Here is an 11,735-nt window from a genome sequence, read left to right as displayed (position 1 = left end):
CCACAGCCGCCCGATACCCAAACTACACTGCACTCTGCCAGGAACATTTTGAAAATGTCCCATACTATGTCAACTGCAGTATGCAAAATGAACAGTGTATCCATACACAGTTGCAGTATGCAAGCCAGCATTTTTTGGCTATTCTTACCCACAATCCTCTGCACAGCATCTACAGCTATGTTCCAGAAGGTCAAAGTTTAAGGTGCAATGTTATGATGACCTATCATGTTATAAATAAAGAATGTAGGATTTTTAGTTGTAGTGGAGTATTTTCAACAAACAGACAGAAATTACCAGCCCATAAACTGTATCTTCATTGTGCATTGCATTATAGGAATAAATCGTCCAATAATGTCAAAAATTGCTCAAAATCATGTATATTTGAGCATGCATGCTGCCCTTTTGTGCATATTTTATTCTGTCAAGTATCAAGTGGCAACACATTATACTCAAAACATATTTTAAATGGAGCTGGGACATTTCTTTAGTCCTGTCAGAGCATCTTCACAGAAGAACAGCAGTGTTATCTGGAGAACATTGATATCAGTTTATCAGAAAGAGGAAAAAGAAACATTATCAAGGCTTCTTGTCACCTGCAGCTTCCAAGTCTGTCCGGAACATATCTGAAAGAAACTTCCTGTTTGTTTTGGTTTTCACTGAAAATTAGACAGCATGTCCGTCTTTACAGTTATCAGCTTTGTGTCCTTTCAGTCACCCTGAAACCTCAGCTAATCCCCCAGGAGAAAAATACAGCAGCTGCCAGGAGTCTGGCACAGTCCTCACTGTGCGTTGATACTTCCACCTTGTTTTCTACTTCAGCTGTCTGCCTGCTCACTCTAGAGGAAATGCGGGAGACTATTTGAGCATTAATATGTGGAGCCATAAAGACCATGAAGAAAATACTTAGCAATGTTATTTTCACTGTGAGCAGAGAGGCCTCAGTGTATTTGAGGAATTTAGAAGTTACTAAAAGCACCTAAAGCATTTGTTAAATTTTAACCTGCAGTTATTGGTAGTTTTGTTATTATTTCCCATTTCCTAGTTTAGTTGCACATATTTCCTGCTATTTCCTGACACTATGCACTGAGCCAGTACCTAATGCAGGAAGGTCATATAGTGCATCACATTCCTGGATAACCAGCCAGTATATTATGTCACTGTTGGTTACATTATGCCTCATTAAAAAGATGAAGCAAAGTACATTTACTCAAGATCTCTACCTACGTACAATTTTGATTTTTTTCCACTTTATGTAGCTTTATACATCTACTCAAATGCATTTTAGAGGCAAATGTTGTACTTTATACTCATTTAGCTAGTTACTTTCAGGTCAAGATTTTGCATGAAAAAATCTGATCAATTTAAAGTGATTACACATGTTTAACAATTCAACAGTATATAAGTAGTTAAAATTAGCCCAACTTTGACAAATGTTTCTTACATAAATGCATCAAAAATGATAACACAATAATATTAATTTAATTTATATTTGCATATCCAACTGCTGACTCTGTCTATATTGTATATAATGTCATAAGTTTTTATTTATTTAATTTTGTTAATACTTTTTATATTTAAAATGTTTATACGGTAAATAGTTAATACTAAAAACACATACACTTTACTTGTTTATTTGCTAATACCTTTTATATTTCTAGTCTATATTGCTGTTTACTATGTATTGTTTTTTGCTATCAACTTTGCTGCTGTAATTCTTAAAAATGTCCCTGCAGGTACATATCCCTTTAAAGGTATATTTGTGATGGAGCTGTGTGTTGCAGGGTTTCCCAGTATGATTTTCTGGTGGTCAAACTGTTGTTTAGTACAGTCTGCAGCACAACGAGGCGAGGAGTGGCTGGCGGTGTTTGTCTCTTCCAGTAATTTGTTGTAACATTTAGAAATGAAGTCACAGTGAAAAGCCCACAGGTGGTCATGGACATGATATTGAACTCGCATTCTGTTTCCACGGAAAGATCCAGGCTCTACTCAGAAACACTTCATCTCCCACAGAGAGCTGTTCAGACACACACACCACACACACTGTAGCTGAACAATAGCAGTGTCCGGGTTTTCAACACAGTTTTAGAGAATTTCTTCTTCTTTTTCCCAGAAACTAAAGATGTGATTCACGTCAGTGATGTGATGCAACAAAAAGTCCTTGTGAACAACAATGAAACAATGTGTTATTTTGTAAAATGTCACTTCTATTTTTGTATAGTTTCTGTTTCATTTTTGAACAATCAAGTAACAAGCTGACTTCCCAATCAGGGATTATTGTGCTGTCACAGAGGGCCCATGACACAGTTTAACTTTGTCGAGGCTTAAAAATTACATCTATGGAAGAGTTTGGTGGAGAGATGCACTGTCAAGATGTTCGAGTCCATCTTGAAATACCCGGATCATCCACTACAAAAAACCTTTATGGACCAAAAAAACAGCAGTGGACGGCTCCTCTCTCTCCTTTGCAGGACGGAGAGATACAAAAGATCCTTCGCTCCTACAGCCATCAGGCTGTCTCTTTCTTTCAGAGTTTCCAGACTAACTGAATTTACCCTCTGGGATAAATAAAGCAATTTTGATTTGATTGATTTGAGTTAAGACTGCATATTACTTCCATACCTGATAAGTTATGATCTATGAAAGTGACACATGATATAAGATTAATTCATTGCTTTTTTTTTGTGATTTTTGCCACCATCTTGACAATAAGGGAGCCTGGAGGGACCATTGAGTGGATAAATCTTGTACTGTGCATTTGGGTGACACAAGACAGAGATCTACACTCTGCTAAGTGCACTCCCTAGTTTCTAGTAGGGATGAAATGGTTAATTTCAGATGTTTAGTATTTCTGTTTCAAATGTGTCTATCATTAAAACCATCTGTGATTGCTGCACATGGTGCCATCTTTAACGTAAATGCTCATTTTAATTGGTTTTCATAAATTTACATGAGGTATTAGTTTTATTATTATTTTTGATATTTTGGTGAACAAACATTTTCATATTTGCTCAATATAATTGTTATATTAACTATTTTATGCCATTTAACCTCAATTTTCTGGTGTTTCTTGTTGTTGTTTGTATTGCTCTTTCATATCATCTTAATGCTACATCTGAGGCTCTGCAGATAAACTAAAACTGGAATGGAGAGTCCAGTTCAACTCAGAAGACTTTTCCATAACAGATCAGTGAGCAGAGATTACAGTATCACCCCTGATGTCCTCCTCAATTCCAAAGAAATGATGTGTGTATACAAAAGACTCAATTTTAAACATGCTATATCGAGTCCTTGAGTCATGGTTATTTTGGGGGCAGCTGTATTGGAAAAAGACCAAAATAAATCTGCTGTTTCTCACTAATTATTGTAGCATTCCTTTGCAAAGTCCCCAGACACAGGAGGGCAGTGACTTCCAGTTAGTCCGTCTGCACTTCAATCTGCCAAGCAGCTTGCACTCATGTCACAATGAGCACTTTTTCTGTCAATAATTCCTTAAAAACATCAGAAACAATATTTTATGACATAAGTACTCACGTTCAGTGGTGGAAAAATTATTCAGATCTCCTGTAAAATCTTAAGTAAAAGTATTAATACCACACTGTGAAATTACTTCACGACAAGTAAAAATCCTGCATTCAAAACTTACTGAAGTAAAAGTACAAAAGTATCAGCATCAAAATGTACTTAAAGTAAGTAAAAGTACGGTACTCGTTATGCAGAATGGCCCCACTCAGATGGTTTATATATTCCAAATATATTATTAAATTATTTGTATTGATGCTTTTATGTAAGCAGCATTTGAAATTTCCTCAAGGTAGGGCGTATTTTAACTACTTTATATATGAGGTTTAATTAAAAAACAACAACATCTAATCACTTTAAATTGATCATGACTTTCATGTCAAAAGTAACTAAAACTATCGGCTAAATGTAGTGGAGTAAAAAGTACAATATTTACCTTAAAATGTAGTGAAGTAGAAGTATAAAGTTACATAAAATGGAAATACTCAAGTAAAGTACAAGTACCTCAGAATTGTATTTAATCACAGAACTTGAGTAAATGTACTTAGTTACATTCCACCACCGCTCAAGCAGAGTGGTAAGGAACAACAGACACAACCATTAGTTTCAGATTAAAATCACTTCAAAAATTAAATCTGCAGCAAATGTTTAATATTGAAACTGCTTTTATCTGGGACAGGGGTAAATATTATCATGTTATACAGGCATATCTGCCTCAAAAAAACCACTAAACTCACTGAAGCCATACACATCTGAATGATACTAATCAGACATTGTGGTTATTAATTTGCTTGAATTCAAAATGTTTAATGTGTGAGATAATTTAGTCTAGTTAGCCTCACAACAGCTGAACTGTCTTGTTCTTCTGACCCGTTGTCTTATTCCAGTGAAGTCGGAGTGAATTTCCATCGAAAATAATTCAGAGTTAAGAGCTGAACAAACGTCAATAACAAAAACGTTGCTTAATCAATTTGAGACTCGTAACATTATTTCTGTACATATACAAGGCCTTCCTGAGAACTTCAACTCGTTAGTTCTGTAGCATGTCATGGAAATGAGTCAGACTTGAGGGAAATGTGATGGATTGTGCCAAAGAGCCACATGGTCTTGTGGGAAATATGGTTTCACAGTAACTCTGAAATGCACAAACAAGAAATAGATTCTACTAATTGCCCTTGTCTGAGAAATGAACCAATGTGGAAGTGCCTTAAACTTGCATTATTTATAATGGCCAGCATTGTAATTGTTTCCAGAATAATATTTTGTCACGTATTTGACCAAAAGCATGTTATATGTTAGTATAGCAGCAAGAATTCTACTTTACTTCAGTAAGTTAAGTACAATGAATGTATGACCTACAACAGCGTATTAGGGCCAAGTATGACATAAAAGAAAAAGGAGATCTAGGAGCAAATCTAGGAGAAAAAAGTAAGTAGCAGATTTATGAGGAAAAAATATCAGAAAAATAGGCAAGTGTTTTGCTTTTCAAAGAACTACATCACCACATAAGATAACTTATGTCGGCAGAGAGTGACTTAATTAAATTATACTTTGCAATCGGATTTAGCAATAAGAAAATACTATGGTTTTAGCCCACCTAAGTCACCATTCACAATTGGGTCGAAAACACCGTACTAATTTGGATGAGGTGATATTTTTTCTGCATCAGGAACTATAACTCAATGGACAGATGCAAGGATATCGCTGGTAACATCTATGCCGCTTTTTTCTCATAAATCTGCTACTTTTTCATCGTAGATTTGCCACTTTAATCTCATCCCCCCTGGATCTGTTTTTTTTTTCACACTTTGCCCTATTGCGCCTTCATAATGACCTGATGAATAAGCACTCACTGTATTCTGGGAGTCAGTTGTCCTGCAGATGAGCTTCTGTTTCTACATATGTCCTTATGATGCCACTTAAATCAAAATGTATATATTCTAATAAAGGCATGCCCCTGGGTTTAATTCAGGGACCACTTCTTTTTACTATTCAAAACCCTGTACCCGCCTGCCGCACCAGTTTTATTCTTTTGTTATTTCTCAGGAAGAAGCTGTATGCCATTTACAGTCTGCTCTAAAAGTAATCCAACACAGACTGGATAATTAGATTTGATACGAGTCTTAAAAAATGCAAAAACAAAATCAATGTTGCTCACAATTTTAATTGTGCTAAAGTAGCCATATTGAAGCTATTGATTAAGCTGAACCTTACATCTCTGAGAAGTAATGACAAGCTAAGAGAGTTATATAGACTTAAAAGGTTACTGTTCATGAAAATGACCATGTACATACTTTATGTGTCCATGTGTCCGGGGGCCTCGCCCATGTCCTTATTTGGTACTTTCTGCCTTTGTTCTTTCCCCTCCTTTTTCTCTGTTTCAACTGTCTCTCATTTGTGCCGATGAGTTTGAGTATTTAAATCCTGTCTCTTCAGTTTAGCTTGTTTTGTTTATCACAGTGTGTACCATATGTTGCCTGAAATCCACATGAGTAGACTATAATTTAGTTTAAGTTAATAATGGAGAGATTTAAGAAAAATTTTGCTCTGTTTTGAATCCTGCCTGTTTTTTTTAAGTTACCTTCCTGTCGTGTCTGGATTATCTGCCTTTGTCTGCCTGTTAAAGAACCCTGGGCTCTGTTATTGCCTACTCAACTGTCCTTGAATAAACCAATCAGTGCAAGTATTTGGATCTCCTCTTGATTCCCCACCTGAGGTCTGACAAGATGTGTCATTGTGCTGATGCTGAGGTATTTTGTTTTTGATTGGTAACACGTGTTAGTTTGTCTGGACACGTGTCAGTGCACTGATTGTCACTTCTGCTGACCTCTCACATTGATTGAGCGCTTGTTAGCAATAAAAGAGGAAAAGTTCATGATGCTCAGAGTGGCAATCACAGCATAGTTGAATTATTTTCATTCAGGTGTTGTAACAAGGTAGGGCCTTGAACATTTCCACAGAAAAAGAAACTTCCTGTTTGTCTCGCCCTATTGTGATATTTTATACTTTTTCTACTGCGCCCTTACAAGTCATACACTGCTTTTTACATCTCTGTCGTTAAAAAAAAAAACACTTATTTATCTATCTATTTATCTGCCCTGTGGGGACACAGAAAGACATAGTAGAACAGAAGCACTGAATGACCCCACAGAGCCCAGTGTTGGTTCAGGGGCCCCGAACAGACCGGTATGTACATATCATAGGAGATCAACTAGGAAATGTTTGTCCCACTAGTGCAATTAGCAAGTTCATGATAACTGAGACGAAACACATGCTTATTGACCCAGTGAAAGCATTACACTCCCACTAAACTCCATTTACCAGTATTGTAATTAAACAGCCTACATGTTTTAAGGCAAGTGCACTGACTATCTCTTTTTATGTATGTGTGAATACAATGCATATTTTAAATTTTTGGGGCTTTTTAGAGATGGAGAAAAACCTATATTCAATGCATAACTTGCATGGGGGGTCTGAAATCCAAATACATGCATGTAACTATATGCATTTGCATACACACATAGACAAACTGTACATGTATATGCACATAGCCACATGCATGCAGTCGTGGAATGCAACGCATACAAATGTACTGTAAGTACATTTACTCAAGTACAGTACTTAAGTACAGTTTTGAGGTACTTGTACTTTACTTGAGTATTTCCATTTTATGTAACTTTATACTTCTACTCCACTACATTTTGAGGTAAATATTGCACTTTTTACTCCACTACATTTATCTGACAGCTTTAGTTACTTTTCAGGTCAAGATTTAACATGACCTAAATCTCATAATAGTACATCAACTAGTTAAAATGGGCTCTTTTACTACACCACTTATATAAATGCATCAATACAAATGAAAAAAAAGATCTTTGCGGATCCATTCTGCATAACGAGTACTTTTCCTTTTGATACTTTAAGTACATTTTGATGCTGATACTTTTGAATCCAGTGCATCATTTTGTTCAATTTAGGTCCACCTTCACCAGCTGTGACATTAATTGATACATAAATGCCTATATATTTACAATAACATAACATAATATAATATAATATAATATAATATAATATAATATAATATAATATAATATAATATAATATAATATAATATAATATAATATAATATACATTATTTTGTAATGGACATTCTGCATGATGAGTACTTTTACTTTTGGTATGTTAAGTATATTTTGATTTCAATGCCATTGTGCTTTTACTTAAGTAATATTTTGAATGCAGGAATTTCACTTGTAAAAGATTATTTCTAAAGGATTTGAGTGCTGTTTCCACCATGTGTATTTCACTGTCAGAAACTGGGCTACGGTGAAGTAAATGATAGTGTGAAACTGCCATCTAGTGGTGACATTTCATTACTGCTTATAAACATATTTCTATAAGTCCTGAGGTTGTCAGATGTAAACGCATCACATATTTAATCTTTTTTTTTTACTCAACATAAACAAATTAAATGCTTGATCAATCAAAATATCTTATTGACATCCCATTGTAGTTCTAGTTGTTCTGTCACATTTTCCAAAGCTCCTTCACGTTGTCTTTTGTCTGACAATCTGCAGAAAATAGTTTTTATTTTAGTCTGCTTTGTCCCAGTGACACTTTCATGTCTACACATCTGTTCGCGAGAGGCAAAAATAGACAAAATACATGGCAGCATGTTCAGTGAGTGAAGCTGTAAAGACTCAGCACCCCGGAGGTCAAACCACAGCCACAAGAAAGTTTCCATATAATAGCTGTACATGTTCTCTGTGAGGCCATTGTTACTCCAGCTCTCGAGTCTCTCTGTTTTTTTTCTTTCCTTCTCCCTCTAACGTTACTTTCCTCCGTCTGTGTTCAGGGTGGGGGTGTTCATTGCCGAGGCCAGTCGCACACGAGATTGGCGCCAGGTTTGATCGCCTGTTTCCGTGAGAGTATCAAATCTGAGCTAAGTGTAACAAGCCCCAGTGGAGCAGTAACCTTCCAAACTCACACCTGCATCCACGGCACTCTGCCCTGCCAGTGCTACTCTGTAATGTAAATGGATGTCTGTTATTCACATTAATCACATCATCCAGATGTGTTTTTACATGGAGCATTTCAGCATCTAGGCAGGGTTCCCTTTTTAAAGAACAAGGAGCAGGTTAAGTTCACCTCCATGTAATTAAAGCGCAGATTGACATTTCTATTTCATAGGTGTGAGACTTTTCCATCTGAAATGTAAATAGATGTCACTTTGCCAAGCAGAGCAAAGCTTTCCAATCCCATTGACATCGAGTTGATCTCCCACCTGCTCTACAAAAAGAGAAAAGGTCATGACAGCCTCTGAGGTTTTAATGACGTGTTAAAAACAATTCTGTGGAAAATGAGGGACCAAATCACTTTTCTCTGGGCTCTGCTTTTGTGTCGCAGCTCTTTTAAGATCATGAAAGGCAGGGCACATGATTACCAGGCCAGGTCTGGACTGCTCGTTAGATGAATATTACTGTTTGAACACAGCTGGATGTTTCTGGATATTTGGATATTTTTGCACTACACCTGATCATTGTGACATTTAAACTACGTCAAATGTCTGCTGATGTCGGGAAATCACAACTTTATTACAGGGGTGGAATGTAACAAAGTACATTTACTCAAGTCATAAGGTCATTAATGCATTATGATCCACTCACAGTAAGATTTCCATTATTGGTCCCACAAGGGGGAAATATCAAGAATAACAGCAGCAAAGTGGATAGCAAAAAAACAATAAATAGTTAACAGCAGCATAAACTAGAAATATAAGAGGAATTAGCAAATAAATAAGTAAAAAATATAAAGTATTAACAATTTACAGTATATACAAGTAGAAATATAAAACGTACTAACAATCAAAGCAAAAATAAAAACTTATGGACCATAGAATATTGTGCATACAATATAAATTAAATTATCTAAAATATTCTACAGTGTTTGTAGTGATTGATTGATTGATTGATTGATTGATTGATTGATTGATTGATTGATTGATTGATTGATTGATTGATTGATTGATTGATTGATTGATTGATTGATTGATTGATTGATTGATTGATTGATTGATTGATTGATTTGCACTGTATAATTATCGTTATAAGCACTCATGAATATCCACTAACACATTATAAAACATTTTTAGAATTACTTATAAGTAAAGTTCAAGGTCAAGTTTTTGTTTTTTTTAATTGCTTGTCACTGACATTGCTTTTGCAAGGATCACAGTGTTTTATGATTCTCATGAAGCTCGGTGTAACACCATCTACCCAAGCTTTTTCGAAGTCAGCCTATCATGGGCATTCACTCTTTAAGTTTATTCTGGATTTACATTCACTTTTTTATAATGGATTATAATGCATGATGAACATAGGCTTGCAAAAAACAATGTCAGTGAGAGAGCAGCAAAATATCATGATTCAGGAGCTTCTAATTTATGATAACATGCTTTATAATGTGCTACAATTATTGTTATAAAGCATTGCGAATAAGAGCGCTTACAGGCGCTACACGGTGGTGCAGTGGTTAGCACTCTCGCCTCAATTCCAGCTTGCGGCTTTTCTGTGTGGAGTCTGTATGCAGCTTAGGTTTAATTGGTGGCTCTAAATTGCCCGTAGGAGTGAATGAGAGCATGAATGTGTCTCTGTGTCTGCCCTAAAATAGTCTGGCAACCTGTCCAGGGTGTATCCAGCCTCTTGCCAAATGTCAGCTGGGATCGGCTCCAGACCCCCTGCGACCTGAGTTCAGATAAGCAGTTAAGGATAATGAATGAATGAGTGCTTACCACTTTAATTACACAGTGCTAAAAGGAAATGATAACACATTGTAAGTATGCTTATACAGTAATGCATTACAAATATGGGCTATATAGAAATTGTTACCAGTACTTCAACTTTTCATATATAAAGTATTTTTTGCTGATAATTCTGACTGAATGCAAGACCTTTTACAGTGTATTAGTACATTTAATTAAGTAAAGGCTCTGTTTCTTTCATCACTGTTTCATTTACACACACGTCAGACTTACTATTCTGTAGAGAGCACATATAATCATTTGACTTACAAATAATCTTAATCGACCGTTGCTTATGATAGCCCAGATGTGCAATGGATGACAGAGCAGGAAGAGGAAACCGTCTGGACTAATGTCTGCACTGGGAGAAAGAGAATCCAAATTCAGAGTCGTTTTTCTTTATTTGATATGATTGTCGTCATAGAGAAGGGAAGGAAGTATTTATCTTTGGCAGACGATTTGGTCACTTGATGTCTGATCTCACTGGAACTGAGAAGATCAGCAGTCACGCCTGTTTGCTCCTCAGCACCCACTGGGCCGATGCCTGCAGCCAGCCAGTCAACTATGACCTCATGCACTCGTTAAAGCCAGGGAAATCACCCTTGGGTGTTCCAGCATGGCTGAGAATGGGACTTAAGAGGGTGGAGTCTTGTTGTCCATGTGGTGCACTTACAATCAGTCACACACAACACTGCACTGATGTATGAAACCACAGTCATGAGTGCGTTGTCTTTCGCTCTACCTCTGTCTTGTCCCTCCTGTCATAAATCGTGAGGTCCTCCTGTGCAAAAACCTGCATCCTGCTCCATTCCAGATGTGTTTAACGGCCTCTCTGCGCCACAGACAGCTCAGCCTCTCTTGGAGATACACAGGCCCTTGTCGAACCTGCAGTGCCTCATTGACTTTTCTGTTGAAGGGTGACTCCATCACAGGAAAGATCCACAATCACAGCCTCAGGGTGACTGGTAAAATGTATCCATGTTTGCAAACAGTAAGCTCTTTTGTCACTGAGTGCATTCTCACCTGCCACATCTGTGTATTTGTGTCCTCTACATTGATTTTTTTTTCATTCCCCATATTTTTAATATTGCCTTTGATTTATGCACTGCAGCGTGGTTACCCATAACCATGTCATCATGTGCTATGATATACAGCCCCATTAATATTCCCCCTCTGGTCTGGCTGTAGGATCAGGGCGGGTGCTCATCACGCTCAAGCTCCAGAAACTCAACTCTTGCCAGCACTGAGCACATTAAGAACATCCAGAGGAGACATCACACGGTCCAGCAGCATTGAATCCAGCTTCTATCACAAAGTGGAAACTTTGGGTGGATTTGCAGCACTTATGTCTGTTTAGGGTGAGCTCCAACTACTACTGTCTCTCTAGTTTGGACCATGGATTAAGATTTCACTTTTA

This window comes from Centropristis striata, chromosome 9, assembly GCF_030273125.1.
Source record: "Centropristis striata isolate RG_2023a ecotype Rhode Island chromosome 9, C.striata_1.0, whole genome shotgun sequence".
In the NCBI taxonomy this organism is placed as follows: Eukaryota; Metazoa; Chordata; class Actinopteri; order Perciformes; family Serranidae; genus Centropristis; species Centropristis striata.
Note: the sequence above shows the minus strand (reverse complement) of the source record.